General features: G+C 35.8%; 1 protein-coding gene across 2 annotated transcripts in view; it reads right to left on the bottom strand.

Annotated features, from left to right (window-relative positions):
- Positions 1-17,017, bottom strand: part of TENM3 (teneurin transmembrane protein 3) — an 830,895-nt gene that overhangs the window by 376,206 nt on the left and 437,672 nt on the right. The window contains exon 2 of one of the 2 annotated variants that reach the window (XM_057420268.1): positions 1,209-1,276. The exons of the other annotated variant lie outside the window; for it this stretch is intronic. The gene's annotated coding sequence lies outside the window, so the exon portion shown is untranslated. The remainder of the gene's footprint in view (positions 1-1,208; positions 1,277-17,017) is intronic. 2 annotated transcript variants of the gene reach the window in all.

A 17,017-nucleotide genomic window follows, 5' to 3' on the forward strand; every position in this document is an offset into this window, starting at 1 on the left:
AAAAAGTTGCTATGACCATAAAGAAGAGGTAGACAGACACAGATCTGCATTACAAAGAATGTCCTTGTTACTGGAGACTTTGCCAATATTACTATCACCAGACAAAAGTAAACATAGACTATGTTCATTTTTATGTACTAGATGCTTGCATGTTCAGATAGAAGGATGTCGGTATATCTGTGCCACTGTACTGTTGAGTGACATTGGTTGTGTTTTCTGTTCTGTCAGCAACAGCCTGTGTGGTTAATATCCTCACACGTGCTTTAACTAATACAAAGTATTGCTAGTTGTCACACGACATCTACGGCAACAAATACACATATTTGACTTTCTGCTTTCGTCTCATTAAAATCTACTTTACCAACTTGAGAGCCTTGTCACTTGGACAGCCAAGGTCATGATTTTTGAAGAAGGTTCACTGCAGGCAAATCCCAAACGGCTATAGGGGTCTCTCTTTGTCTGGTCACATCAAAAGGAAGTTTTAAAAAGGGTTAATCATCGCTTTAAAGTAAAAAGGAAGTATACTCCACAACAGAAGCTGCTGTTTATGCTCCTTTGGGTTGTTCATTGTTGAAATCTGGTTGACAGAAATTGGGATGAAAAGCTCAGAAACAGCTATTCCTAGAAATAGCTGCCTCAGAAAAAGGAGACACCCGATTAACCTTTCGGTATACCATTAGCCTAGTAAATTGAAGCATTCCACAGTGCAGAAACATATTATGTGTCCTTTGAAAGAAATGTTACTCAAATTTATATTCCAGCATATTCTTATATTTGTGTTATTGCAGAAAAAAAACCAAACAAACCACACACAAAACTGAATCCAAACAGTTAACAGTTCATTCTGCTGATAGCCCACCCCCAAGAAAAAAAAAGACAAAAACCAAAACCAACAACCCGGAGAGTTACTACAGCCTTTCTACAACTGACAAGTTCCCAGCTTTTAAACCTGTGGCATAGGGGCCACACCTACTTGCCAACTAGAGGTGGGGAAAGTCAGAAATTCTGCACTTCAACAGATGAAGGGTAAGATGCATGTAACATCAGTAAAGGGTGAGCACTAGTATTATTTGGTTATATGCATCCACAGAAAAGGGCAAGCTATTTTTAAACATGGAAATGTCATCTTAAACACCACTGTTAGTTTTCCAGTTCCTTCTCTCTTCCCTCCCAATACCATATAAACAGGATACCTAATGACAGCTTACCTCTAAAGCTAAATAAACAGCCGCCTGATTGTTGCCAGTATCTCTTTCTTTCACCTTGCAATAGACTCCTATGGAAAATGGAAAGCCTATCATTGAAGCAGAAGCAACTAGGAGAAAGCCTGCTCTTTCTCACTTCACACAAAACTACAACTAGACAATGTATCTTTTTCGAAGTACATAAGTGTTAAGAAGTGTTCTCTTCTGTGAGGAGAGAAAGGCAAGCAGTCTAGCAAGAGCTGCAGTATAAAAGGAGGGGGTTTTTGTTTATGCTCAGGTTCAGAAAAAAAGGGAAAGGGGCCAGGGGAAAGCAGCAGAAAGATGAAGTCAGTTCCTACCTGCTAGTTCATCTGAAACCATTAAGTTTTTACCATAAGGACAAGCAAACACCAGCACAGGTTGCTCAGACAGGCCATGGGGTCTCCATCCTGCAGGTACTCCAGGACTCAGCTGGATGCAGCACTGAGCAACCCCATCTAAGCAAACCTGTTTTGAGCTGAACAAGGAGCTGAACAAGGCAACCTCTGGAGGTAGGTCCCTCCCAGCTCAAATACCTATTCACATACAACCGCAGAATAATTTATAACTGCAATTCTTTTTCCAGTAATACAAACTCTGCATTCAGGCTCATCACTGTACTCCTACCATAGCAGTAGCCCGAAGAGTATGGCATCAATCAAGATCTATGGAAAATTAATAAGTGACCGGCACATGGCAGCAATTGTAAACTGAAGAATTTCTGAGATTAATACCCAGAGAGGTAATAGACCCCAGAACACCTGGAATATGCTCTCATTTCTGATTTAATTTTAATATCCTGTTTCTACGCAGGGAAGTTGAAAAAGGACAAGAGAGTTGGTTAACAAACTATTAATAGAAGAAAAGGCCTTCTCTGTTTTGGAAGCTTTACATGCTCTTCATAAAAAGGAGAACCCTTCCTTAACACATCTTTGTAAGATGTCCATATTCTGTTTGCAAGAACATACTTAAGGGAAAGTCCTATGACAACATATTCAACGTCTTTTGTGAACTTCACAGCATTTTGTTTCATGATTTCTTTTTTATTTTTTGTTCAAATAATCTAGATACCTTGTTATTTTATTTTACGCCCCCTGGTATGTTTAATTCCTTACTGGATACATCATTACAAACTACAAAAGGAACAAGGTAACTGGAATTTTGCCCTGCCACATTTTAACAGAAAGTACCAAGCTAGTATGAAACCATCTTAATTGCTTTTTCTAATTATACATTTTAGGTTATCATTAAATACAATGTTTCAATTTTTTAGCTAACCCCCACATAAATTCCCCCCCACACACACACACAATCTGCATGTATCAATTAGTGCTGCTGCAAATTTTTATTCTATAGTAGACTTTTGATTGACACTGTTTATCTAGGTTAAAGGCAGGGCAGAAAGATCTGTTAGCAGTCAACACCTTTAACTTAGCACTAACATACTATGTTTTTCTTTTCACAAAATTCAACCTGAGTCCACACCTGCTCACGAAGGAAACAGGTCAGTATTCTAGCCAACCTTTATTTACCTTTCAAAACAAAAGATGAGGCTTACTACATTCATCTCCATAACCCATTAACATAAACTCTTCTCTTGATTCATGAACATCACAGCAGGCAAGAAATTACTTTCTCCCATTCTAAACTTGCAGTTGATTTTTCCATGTTTATGCAGTACTTCCTGTCTATCTGAACAACATAATCACCTGCAGATGCTTTCAGAAGCATACCTGACAATCCTTTAGATGAAATACTTAGTGCAAGTATCTGTGTGGGATACTTTATCTGCTACAGAGAGATCTGTAAGAACATACTGCTGTTAAGATGGCCTATTTGAGATCTCTTTGAACACTGGTGCCTAACTGTTTATCATACTACACACGGTACCTTTACAGTTAATCAATAGTATTTGCAATTTAGGAAGGCTGAAAAAGCAGGCTACAATTCAAGACAAGAAACACGCGGCTTGCACAGGCACTCTCAGTTATGAGGAATGAAAGGACATTTTTTGCTAATGATGCATTAACAAAGCTATTCTGTTTGTTAAATGCCATGAAGCCTACGTAACATTAATTAGTGGAATCCTCAGCTGAATTGTTGACATCTTTTACGTAAGAGAAGTAGCATGCTTCATACAGGCATAGCTAAAATTTTAGCGCATTCCCTTGAGCAAAGTAACCCTTTATTTTTGTCAGTTACACATACTAAAAAGAAGGAAGCAAATGAAGCCAAATTAGCAGGGGGAAAAAAAAAAAAAATCATTTTATCATGGTGTTTGAAACATTCAGGTAGTTTCTAAGCCATAGACACCACAAATACAAATATCAGATTTTCTTTAATTCTTTTTCTTCCATAGAGATAAACCAGCCAAGACATTTCAGCTAACAAAGGGTATTAGCTTTTCCATTAATGTTCCCATTTTACAGCTATAGCATTTTAAGGAATCAACCAGGTTATCCTTATTTTTTTTTTACATAAAAATTACTAAATGAGCCCAAGAAAACCCTAACAGTTCCCAGGGTGAATCCCACATCCCAAGAACCCTTTAGCTAAAGTAGTTCAGTCAGGAGCCTGAAAATAACTTTTTTAGTGATTATCATTTTTTCTAATTTGCAGCTTATCACTGCTTGTTCTTCCTCTATCAACAAGCACCCAAACCCAGGGTCTTATCTCAGAGTTGTACTCTATAAATTACTGTGAAAAAGAATGAAAGATAAAAACCTTTTAGTTGATCTACTCACATCTCCAGATGTCTTCACTACATTTCCTTATCACGCAGCTCTATGTAGCTGAAAAACTAAGTATATAAGAGCAGCAGTCAAAATCAGTTACTAACTAGGGTATCAAGTACTGGATTTTTCTTCCTAAGAATCCCACAGTCTGATCCTAAATTTGGGATACTTGTTACTCTACACTGCAGCTAAGCAACAGAAACAAAGATATTCCTTAGCTCTCCTGGTCTATGTGTTCAGTAATTGATTTCTGGGATGCCTTGTGAGCGTGTATGATTTTTTTGTTTGCCCGAGCGGTTTCTGGTTAGGTTTTGGAGGGTTGTTTTTGTTGGGTTGGATTGTTTTTATTTAAGCAAGTCAAAACCTTTTACTTTACAGGGGAAAAAAGAAATTCTTTAAGCATGGCTATAGTTTTTCCACCCCCTATTAACATCTTCTAATCTCTTCCATTATTATTTGTAATTCATTTGGTCATATGCAGGGAAAGAGAAACTTTGAGATTATTTTTATATTTTTCTGAAGTTTCTCATTTTTCCCTACAAATGCTTATCTTTCATTGCTTAATATGTCAGTCAATACTTCTTTTCCCACTAATAAACCTGTTCTCACAATGCATGAAAAGGAGAAAACTCAAACTACTTATTTTAACATGCACACACTTAATGGAAATTGTTTGAGACTTAAGTGTGCTGTTTAGAAGGTTAATGCCGACTGGTATCAAGCTGGAAGATTACCTGTATTTCCACTTGATAAAGCAACTGAAAGACAATGTATTTCTGAATGTAAGAACTTAACTGTTAAAAATACATAAAACATGTTCAAAATAGAAAGCTACCAATTTCTTTCCAGTTTATGGAGTTGTGCCATATACTTTGCACTATTATTCAGCAGAAGACATTCTGCTGATCAGATACTATGCTCAGACATGAGCCCCACAGTGGCCTTAAATTTGTACACAAAGAAGCAGAATAAAGGGCATGTAAACAAAATGGGAAAAAAATCCTGAACCAAAACAAAAAAAAACACAAAAAAACTGTCCTTGTGTCCCGTGACAAATATATTTGCCTCATGGCAAACATATTCTCCTGAACAAATTCTTGATACTGTAGTGATAACGGTACTTACAACACAGAACACACAGGGCAGATTTATAGTCCAACAAGCATCAGAGCACTTGACCAGGATGGGCACTATTCCAACTCCATAAATGGGAAAACCAGGGCAAAATTGTATTTGTATAAATTCAGTGGCAGGCATGAAAAGCATCAAAGGCCACAATCAGACACCTTTATTGTATTCTACAGATCAAATCTGAAATGTTTAAAAACTAATCAACTAATTTTAATATTAATATTGATTTCAGGCAAAACATGCTTAACTTTACTCAAATAACTCGTAAACAGTGCTTTCAAGATGAAATTTAATATTCCTTTCTGTGTACCTCAAAACAAAGACTGTACTAGATGCAAAAAATATATTGAAATCATGCATGTTATTTTTTGAAATACAGAAGGCAAATATAATTGATATTATATGAATATAATATCACCCATATCTACCTGAAAGGGCTAACACATTACTAGTTTAATGAAAGCACAGAATAAACAACTGCCCAGAGCATCTTAGGGTATGTTTATATTACCCTGAAAACAATTAAAAATTGGGAATAATCTTCAGTTGCATCATTATTCTATCCTAGATTTTTTATATATATATATATATATATATATATATATATATATATATATATAATTTTAAAGCATCTTAAAATACTTTGGAACTGTTGTTCCGCTCCCCTTGCCCCCTTTGATAACTGTACACTTGGAATTTCATCCCCACAATTTTTCTATAGTACCCATATTTAATGAAATAACACATTTTAATTTTATACCATCTCCTTTGCAAAGAAACATGCGCTTTGTTTCCTACCTCACATAAACTAACTACATAGTAGCAACATTTTAGGCTAGAGACTGATTATTCTAATTATCCTAGAGTTTACAGCTCAGCTTCTTAACTCATAATGAAACCTCTTATTTTTTTGCAGCAGCACATATTGAAAGCATTACCATTTTTTAGAAAGAAGCCAGATGATAGAATATTTTGTGCATTTGCCATAGGCAAATAGTATTTTCTTCTGAACAATTTTATCTTACACTGTAAATTGTGCACACCATTATAAAGGTGCATGTTTCACTCACAGACTAATTCAGGAAACAGAAGCAAGAGATTTCCTGAAATGGAAAGATTTTCCTTTAAGATCTTCCACATCATTACTTTTTCCACTTACTTGGTCAGGAAAGACTGCCAGATATATACAGCATGCAATATAATTCAGGGCTCTGCTTTGGAGAGTATAGGGTTGTCATAACACATGCAAGAGCAATAATGGAATTGTAACCAACAGGCATTTCATCTCTGGGAGACAACTCAGAAAATATTAATTACCCAGCAGTGGCTAAGAGGTCTTTGTTGTCTCAGGAACAGTGACAGTATTTTTGCTAACCGAGGGCTCCAGTCAAACTCTGACCTTATGTTCAGAAAGTCAGAAGAACCTGCATTACTCAGTAGGTTTGGTCAGCTTCACAATGAGGTCTCCACAATGCATCACCGTAAGGATTTAAAACACTTTCTGGTCACTCAAGTGTTTGCAAAGACAATGGTGTTTATTCTGCTGCATCATCAATTTAAACCTCATTAGCCTCCAATTAACATCTGAAAATGACTACACACACACACACACACATATATATCTATATATGAACATGCTACATGGCTCATGCAATGAGCTAAAGAGAAGTTAGTAAATACAAAGCATACACTCTGGTGACATTTTTATTTTCATGAAAAGAGTGAAGAAATAAGCCTTTACAGAATACGCATCAATGATTGTATCCCAACAAAAAAGTCCACACAGCAATATGCTTTGTTCTACATGACTGACTCGTCTTAGGTAGTTGAGTGCAGTTAAAATGCCAGTCAATTCAGATATACAGCTTCCCAGTATTAAAAAAAAAAAAAAAAAGTGAAAAAAAGTGTTTAAGAGCTGCTTATCAGTTTCCACAAGTCTATACATACCACAGCCTAAGCTGCAAGCACAGCTCAGTTACATATAAACATTAGCATTGCAAAACTCTGTATATAGAAAACCTCATAGCAACAATGCCTAATGTATAGCAGTGCCACATCCAGCAAAATTAAGTGGTTTTGACAGAAAATTCTGAGATGATGTCAGAGGTCTTTTTAGAAGAAAAAAAAATACTATCAATTATGGTAGTATGCTTTGTATAAAGTTAGGAATTATACAGATAATGATATAAGGCAGTTTATTCCAAACAACCTTGAAGGAATGTAATAAAAGGTGCCTCTTTGGACCAGAAAAATATACTGGCACATACACACATCCCCAATCAACAAAATAAAGCCAACTAAAAAAGAACCAAACACTGAACAAGCTATCACAAATGACTTTTAATCTCTTTAAGAAGTTCATAATTTTGTATTCGTTATTTTATCTCATCACTTTTTGCTTCCTTCCACCTGCTCCTGCATAACCCTTGTTTAATATCTGAGCTCTGTCAAGGCACAGGTGAGATTCTAAATGACCAAAAGCCAAAGCAAGGGAGATCAAGTACATTCCTACTACAACTTGCTAAAACCTTTTCAACTGTAAGCGGGTTAATATCCAATGTGTACTTTCACTACAACTGAAAAGATTTTAATTTACTGTAAAATAAGACCCAGATGTGTGCAGCAGACATAAAAAACCAGCCATTTTTTGCAATGCAAGTCATGTGTTAGACTAGCTTTTTAATTTTAAGAGAGATCATTACTAATCCTCAACTTAGCCCATGGAAAGCAAGTCACAGGAAGCAACCCAACTGTTTCCACAGAAATGCCTTGAAACATAGAAGATGTACCTCTGATGGAAGCTTTCTTACACTTCTTGAAGGACCAGACTGAACTCAAGTTTCCACTGGGAAGCCATTACTCCCAGCTTCACCCATTCCTCAGTAATTGCTACACAGTATTAATATCAGCCTTCTGAGCTTGGCTGCTTCTGGGATTTCTCCTTTAGCAAGTTCCATCTATTTTCTTCATCTCAAAATACCTATTGTCAGGATAAACCAAGCTCAATTTTCTTCCACTGTCACACTGTTGAGTCTGCTTTTGATATTTAGGAACAGAAAAGGTGCCAGTCTGTATCTCCAGGACAGACCATTAAACCTTCCTGTCTTATCCAAAACACATCACAAATCTCCTGCATATGCAAGTTTAAGAACTCATCAAAACTGACAGTATGACTCAAAGATCAAAAAAAAAGAAGGGGTGGGTGAGGAAGTTTACATGAGTTATTAATACATATTTTTAAAAACCTCCCCGTTATTGCTGGGGTTTGTGTAGCACAAAGGAAGAATCAAATATTGTTAGACAGGCTCCTAAGCAATTTTTATACCAACAAAACTGCAACATGTATAATAAATTTAAATCTACTTTTGACAGGCAAGAAGTCAATACAGATGCCTTTTGCATATTATTCATTTGAATCCAATACTCTTATCACAAAACCTACCTTTTAGCAAAAATCTATCACGGAAATGTCATGCTTTGTAGACTGAAACAACTGCTTCAAATGATTAAAGTTGCAAACTTTATTTGTGTGCATTTCAGCCTTTTAAAAGAGAACCTTTTAAAACTGTGGTCACAACTGGCTGTTGTCAGCTTTGTATATAAGCTCTCTGCTTATAACATATTTACATCCTGTGAAGTGGTTAAATCAAGGATCCTGCTTTACTATACTCACACTTGCAATTGTTTCACAATTCCCAGTAATAATGCTCTGTAACCTCTAAAAATACCCCAACCAAACCAAACAACAAAAAAACACCACAAACAAGAAAGCTGAATACTTCTATATGCTATTCTTCTGTTATTTATTTAGCACTATTTATAAAAACTGAAGAATAAAACTGTGCAGTCATCTTTCAAATTTTAAATGCCAGATAATCAAGCAACAATAAACCAAAGTAATTAGGGTCTGAACCTTAAGATATTTCTCTCAAACCCAAAATATTTAGAAAGCAAATCTGATTTCTGTTCATTATGATTCTTTCAGCTAATCTCAAACCACGAAATACATTTCTTTTGTTTAAGACACAACTCTCTCTTGTGGTTCTAACTGAAGAGTGTGCTCATTGAGTAATTTAGCAGCACTTCACAGAACTGGGCTATGCATAAGTAGGACATATGTGCCAGATTAGCAACAAAATCCACCCCCCCCCCCTCCAAATACCTATGACCCATTTATTACTAGCATTTCCCTCCTCCTTTCACCCTTTTTTTTTTTACCTTTAGTCACAATGGTTTATGTTTTTTCCCTGATCTTACAGTTATAATGACCAAACTTTTGTCTGAGCCCATTCCCTCAGGCTATCTTCAACAAACTCAAGCTTTCCTCGCCTACTCTATAGCAATTATTTCTAACTAGTTAAGGTCAGAAATTCTTACTTTTAATTAAAATATGCATTAGTGAAATATGCTGTAGACACAAGCACACCTCTTCAAATTTCATTTTGAAGCCAGGATTGTGATGTGTTTCGTCAATATCAAAATATGGTCACAAAACCCAGTTTCAAAGAGCTTTAAAACTCTTGACTATTTTTTTTAATGACTTATTCTCTAAGCTTTCTGAAATGGCACTGAACATATTCTTAGTACTCACCTTCTATTAACACATTGTCAGCTACTCCTATTTGAGGTTTTTTGCAGAGAAGGTTCGCATACTAATATGTGTCAAGTAAGCCTTAAACCAATGTAGACAGGGAAGAAAAAAGCAGAAGTGATAGGAGTAAAGTGCCTCTGTATTATGTAGAGCACTGCAGGTCATATATTTTCATGACAGACAGTGACCTCATGATTGGCAGGTGGTAGTGAAAAGGAGATCTCAGTATTTACAGAAGTTAATGGAAAACTCCATGGACCATTTGTGCTAGAGATACCAGCCAAAGCTGGTGTAAAGATATCACCATCATGGATTGGAAATATTCAACCAAAGACCATGTCAATTGCTCTAGGCAACTCTTTTTAGGAGCCACCAGCAAAGGAAAATTATTTGGACATATTGTGTGACTGACTACTCAAAGATATTCTGATACCAACAGACATTAAAATGTGGGCCAGGAGGTATGCTTTGAAAAGGCAAATGCACCTCAATGCATTTTGGACAGAAGAGGTGCATCACCATCCAGTCTTGACCTCCATGTTAAGTCCATTACTTCTCTTAAATGACCATGGTACAGTAAAACAAAGGGGGGGGGAAATAATCTAGAGAATATTTTCACGGATCACAATATCCTCTGTTTTCCACTCTACACGTGATGAACCACGTAAATCAGTAAGCAACATGTTCTGCCATAACTATTTCACAATTCCATAATTCAAAGATTAGGAAACCTCTGCCTAATGAATATTTCTGTTTCACAGTATAAACTGAACTTTTATTCCAATCCACCATTTCTTGGTTTTGTTTCTGCTATTTCCCTGCCACTGTTACCCAGACTTTACAGTATAGCTTTTAAAATGTACAACCTTCACTCTCCTAGATCTATAAACACTCCTTATTCATATATATTTTCATAATCTGTGTTAAGATGCTTAGGCTAAGAAGGAAAAAAACCCTACACATTTACTGCAATAGAGGACCAAGACCAAGTCTGGCACCCATTTCATGCAACTGTCTTCCCCACATTAGGCTCTATCAGCTGCTAAATCTAAGAACTTAAATATTCTTTTTAAAAAAACCTTTTAGCATAACTTCACTGTTAATATATTCCAAAATTTTACAATCAAGTGTAGATAACTAAACTATAGAGAAAATGCTCTGGTCTTCTGCTTTATTAGTACATGCAGGGCGCCAAATCTTGAAATTCTAAAGAAAACAGAGCAAAAGTTTTTGATTTTTAGGGAAAAACCCCACCCATTTGAAGTTCACAAAGATAATTAGAGTCAATGGGGAGCAATAGAAAATTGAGATTTCTGTATGTGTACTACTGAACTATCTATAAAATTAAAAAATACAAGTAAGATCACATTCGTAAAGCTAATTTAAAAATGGTAGTAAAATGCAATCACTCTCATTCTGAAGTCATTGAATGACTATAAACAATAGCATGGTACATTAAGAGCAAAAATAATCTTGATCAACATTTTATTAACACACTGCTCCAGTCTAAACAAATATATCAAAAATATGGGAATTACATACTGTTCAAATTAAGGGAAACAACTATTTGCTCATTAGGGAAATCAAGCAGTTCCATATTGTGTAAGTAGCAACAATATTATATCTACGTCCTGGAATCAACTGATGATCAAACACAGTGTTTTCATATTAAAAAAAAAAAAGTAGCAAAGAAATTTTGCAAAAAAAATGCACTGCTAATTCACTGATACCAAATTGTGTATTTCAAAGCAACTTGGAACAAGAAAGTCTATCACTAGAGTAACAGGTATCCTAAAATTTGGCTCTTTTCATGATCGTCTTTATTTTCATGGAATTCTGTACTTTGTTTACTCACTGCTCAAGTGCTACCCAGGCCGGAGAACTTGGATATCACCTCTAATGAAAATAATCACTAATAATACCATCTCTTTGCAAATTTAACTGTGTGAGCATTTAGAACACACATTCTAAGCAGGGCTCACTCTTTTCTGATGTTGTTCCTTCTACTCCTAACTGAATCAGGTCCCTGTGGCCCACTTTCAATATTGAGGAAGACTCTAATAAAAAGCAATGTCAAGGCATAAAAGATGACAATCAGGATTATCAGAAAAGGCCAAACCAATAAAACAAACTGCCCCAGACCCTTCAATCTGTAGTTCAATATGCTTGCAGAGGATAACAAAAAAACTGGGGTTGAGATACAAGTAATTCAGAGCTACGTTAAGAAAATTACTCTAATGAAAGTGTTTCATTTAGTGGAAACAATGCTTTTGGAGTGAAAACTTGGTATAACAGAGTGACATTGATGCAGTCCAGGTAAAGCTGTTCTATGTATTATGGAAAGTATTTTTGATACTGGTGGTGTACTGTCATGCTACATACACACAATGAAATTTTCACCTTGATATACTCTGCTATTAGATCTACACTCAAACCTTTTAAGTAGGAGCTGTAGCTTTTTACGTGCTTTGCTTTTTCTGTTCTTTACACAAAGATCAGCGAAGATCTCTCAATATCTCTCTGTGAATAAGAAATCAAAAATGCCTCTGCAATATTCTTTAGTTTTCGTTGAGAAAAGGTGCAACATTTTAAGTTAAATTCAGTAAAAAGCAGGACCATGTGCTACTGACCTGCTAAGATTTTGGTTCAACTTGGCTGTACATTGCAAGTGGGTTTGATTGAGCAGGCATTATGCAAATGAATGGACTTAAATAAAAGGCAGCTCTCACGTATTAATCCAAGGCCTGGGGTGCTTTCAGAGCAGGCTGGAGACAATCCCAGACACCTGGCTTTTGAAAGACCACCAAGGGAATATGCAAGGAGAGAGGGGGAGGGAAGGTCAGTAAAAGCAGTCTGGAATTAAATTTAACTAAATTCAAGCCTGTCTTAAAGAGTCTGGGTCAGCAGCCTTGGAAGAGTTTCTTTTTAGTTATCAGATGCTGAAATATGCTTTTCTATCTTAAGGACACAAAATGCTTTCCAAAGCAACACTTATCACATACTTCAGGATTCAGCAAGAAGTACTATCTGGAAACAAGAGATGTTTTTAACTATAGGTTTAGAATGCTTTTTGCCCTATCAGTTTCAGTATTCACAATCTCTACCCTGGCATTAAAAGCAACAGTACCATTCAAATTATGGAGATGCAAATCTGAAAAGCACAAACTCAGCTATCAAGCGGAAAAGCTGCTGCTATATAACCATGACCAACCACAGATATATGTTAGCCTGGACAGATGATAAATCATGAACATAATCAGGTATCCAATACTCTGTTTCTACTGTCCCTTCAGTCTTCCCACACCAGAGCCTAAAATATGTTCTCCAAAAACTGCCCCGAAAAAGAAAGAAAGAAAAAAAAATTACATTTATCTTCTCTTGGATGCTTTCTCCTCTTAGGGCTATCTGTTATCTTTATAATGTTTTTTAGGTGTTTTCCTTGAAACTACTGAAGTAAGAGCAGACAGAGGATTTGCTGCTTCTTCCCATTATTTTCTTTTCTTCAAAATTGTTATATAGTCTCCATATCTCCTTATACACATCTCTATTTTGCTTCCAATCCATACTATTGATTTTCAGTTATTTATCCCTTTTTGATAAATTCCTGACTCCTCGATCATCTCATTTTGGTGTCTGGTGTCTTCTCACTTTAGCTCCTACACTCCCTACATGTTCTTGATCTGATGCAGACATTTGGTTGACTGCTTGGTTCTCCCCTCTAGCAGCTCTGGGGAACCAGCCAATGGACATGCATTAACTCCTGACCAACAAGCCAACCAGCACCCTAGCAGCTCTGCAACAATCACAGCACTTGCGGCCTCTCAAATAGCCATCCCAAAACTAGCAATTCCAAAACCAAAGAAAGGACAAGTGAAGAGGTACTGAAGGGAGGATATTATGTCAATAAGCCTATGAGAACCACCTGATGCTTTTGTCATCCATCAACTATTAACTTGTTATGGGAAAAGGGTGCCACCTGGTGCCCAAATCCATCTTCCTTTAGCTAGTCACTCACCCTGCACTTCTGGCTTTTTTGTCCTTTGTTTTCCAGAAGTTCACCTACTTCTCTACCATAAGACCCCAAAATATATTCCTATACTCTCTTAATCCCATGCAAGTTTTCAGGTCTTGAAACACTATTTAACTTATTATATCCTGAAAGGAACAACAAAAAAAATGCAAGTAATGTTAAAACCCAAACCCATACACCTGAATAAGTTACCAAGTAATAAATTTCTAGCTTGTTTATCCAACAGGGGCACTGTGTAAATCAACCTGAAGACTTCTTGCTCAGTAATTAATTAGACAGTAGGGCCAGGATCATATATTTCATCAAAGGATGGGGCAATAGAAAACAATCACTAGATATTTGCTCTAGAAAGCCTGTTTAAAAAAATGAAATATTTTTTCTCTCTGTTATTTTGCTCTTGAGCTCTACTATGCTACCCAGCAAATATTGCTTTTATTTCCTATGGTGCAGCTCACTACTACCACAAAGACTGAGATAGTTATATTCTGAATTCTCGAGATGGATATTTAACATCTTTTTTTGTCTATGTAGGATGCTTTACCTTTATATCTACATGAAATACAAGGATCGTACCAACTCTGAAGTGGAGTTTCTGTCTCTGTTCATCATAGCAGAAAAATCACAGATTTTTTTTTTTTTCTGGTGGAGATCTGCAATAAATAATGATCTGTAACAAGTGTCCTAATTGGCTGCAAGACCTTCTGAGACTAAGCTGGGGAAGAAATACTTCCCCTTGTAGTTGCACTTTTCTAATTGCAAGCATCCAGTTGAAATTCAGATTTACAAGATGCAAATGCTTTCTATTATTCTAGATCTTCACATCTCTCTGCTTCCCTCAGTTAGCTCAGTGGCTGTGGCCTAGAAAACACACACAGGCTCCACTGACTGGCAACTTTGATCTTCTGAACGTGTTTAGCACAGAATAGAATATTCATATATTTGGGTAAACCGTGGTTAAAGGAATAAAAATAAAGCCCTTTTATTTATTTCAAAATGGAATTCATACTTCATTTGTCACACTGAATTGAATCACTTCTTTTTTTTTTTAAGACTCCTTTCAATGTAAAGACAAAACATTTCCAAGTATTTATTTATACTTAGACTAATCTTTGTTGTAAAGCTGCTGGATATTTTGTATCATTTCTACATCCACCTTCTAACTACAGCATCTTGAGTGATAAGAGGAACAGATCTGACTTATGTTTTTGTTATTATATTTGGGTTGCAAATTATTTTCAATCCTAAGATGTTGAGAGTGCCTTTTTAAACCAAGGTTTAATGTCGCCTAGATGCAAAAACCCTAAAACCCAATTATACCACTATATTATAAGCAAAATTATTTTCCCTTTTGTTTTGATCACTGGTTAGTTTCATGGGGGGTGGGAGGGTGTGTGTTTCTGAGTTTCTACATAACTATGTTCTCTAATTTAAGCTTTTAATTCTGTATTATGCACATATTCACATACTTATATGTATAGTATTGAGTTCTAAGATACATAATACCTGCATACACAAGTATTTACACACACAGAGTTATACATGTAATAATACACACACAATATACTGGTTTTATACTTTAAAAATATGCCAGATAATACCAATGCAATTGCTCTGAGGAGAAAAAAAAACAACACCGGAATTAAGAACTGAACCCCACTCATTGTTCTAAAATAGAAAGGCTAGAAAGGTGAATGACAGGTTGACTCACAAGATGTGCCTGCTAAATTTAACAGAAATATCTGAGTTAGTGTTTTAGGGCAGGTAAATGCAAAATCAGAGAAGGAACTGGAAAACCCATTCTCTTAAAAAATGAGGCTACTCCTTCCTAGTCTAAAGTACATATTCCTTTTTAAATGACAATCCCAAAATATTTCTTTTCTAGTTGAGGTCATTTATCCCACCCAGTCAGACTACGGAGCTTCCAAAGACAAATATCCATCAAGTACAAGGCTGTTTACTGTTCATTTATTCGATACCTTAAAAACTGCCATTCTCTATGCTCTGATTAGTTGTAGTTTCCTGACCTACAGGCTGATGAAATGATCAGCAGAGAAAAAGAGAAGACCTTTTATGGAGCAAACATATAAGAACCTTAATAGTAATAATAGTATAGATCAAATCTAAATTACAACATCATTACTAGCAAGTAATACTTTAAAATGCTGCTAGTTATATCTGAAAAAAATAAACTGGGTTGGATTGAAAGCAAGAACAGAAGCTCTGCTCTCTATTACTCCACTGCAACTAACACCACAGCAGACTTTCTGCATTGATCTCTTGCTGTAAAGCCATTTCCATAAGGAAATCCATAGGCAGAGCTGACAGAATTTTCTTTGGCAGGGCAACTTCTTTAGAAATGCCAACCAGCCACAACCAAAAGACAAAAGACACATTATGTTGTTCAAAAAAATACCAACAAACCATTGTAATATTTTTTAATCGGCAATACTATGTGCAAATTACGAGATTTGCTATCTGTCTCGAAAGAGTAACATTTCCACACACAGTTCCCAGTTATATTTTATGAAAGCTACAGCTTTAAAAATTAATTTTGAAATAAAAATGAAAAAATATCAGAATCAAAAACCAAACACCGACTTTGCCAAGAAAACCCAAATTGTTGATTTTTTCCTAATCGTCTAACAAACCAAACCGAATATAAAAAATATTTACATATCTTCTTAATGCAACACTTAATAAGCATCAGTGAAAACACTGCTTCAGTCACTTAAAGATTTACACAGCAGTCTGTAATACGGTTGACTAATAAGATTCTATTACAGCTACTGATTGAATACATCTAAGAGGGCTGGGTTTTTTAACTTGGAATGAGATCAAAATGCTTGCAGATTTCAGATTGCTATTAGATGCAATAATTATATGCTAAACTAATTACAACTAAAGCAAAACCTGACTTACAACTAATTAAATTTTATTGCATGAAAATAAAGCATAGTCCTTACTTAACACAGGGCACAGCTATAAATGTTTACGAACTCACCAGTTTGTCTGTTTCAAGCAAAATGTCGAGGTCACATTGATGAAGTTGGAAAGTGGCGTGATTTGGACACCAACTAACCAGCTTTATGAAGTCATTCATATGCAAGATAATAAAAATCAGATCAACATTCCCCAAATTTTTGCTTATACTGCTAGGAAGCAAACCTAAATGAGATTTTTTTCATTAACATCCTCTTTAATTTTCATCTATATCTTCACTGCAGTTTTATAACAGGGATCAGGTTTAAATTTCAGAAGCAGATAAGCAACTTAGGAGCTTAAGTTCAATTATCAAGGCTTAGAGCTA

The sequence above is a fragment of the Pezoporus wallicus genome, unplaced genomic scaffold (genome assembly GCF_028554395.1).
Source record: "Pezoporus wallicus isolate ANWC-B61680 ecotype Strahan unplaced genomic scaffold, APGP_CSIRO_Pwel_v1 contig_5552, whole genome shotgun sequence".
Classification (NCBI taxonomy): Eukaryota; Metazoa; Chordata; class Aves; order Psittaciformes; family Psittacidae; genus Pezoporus; species Pezoporus wallicus.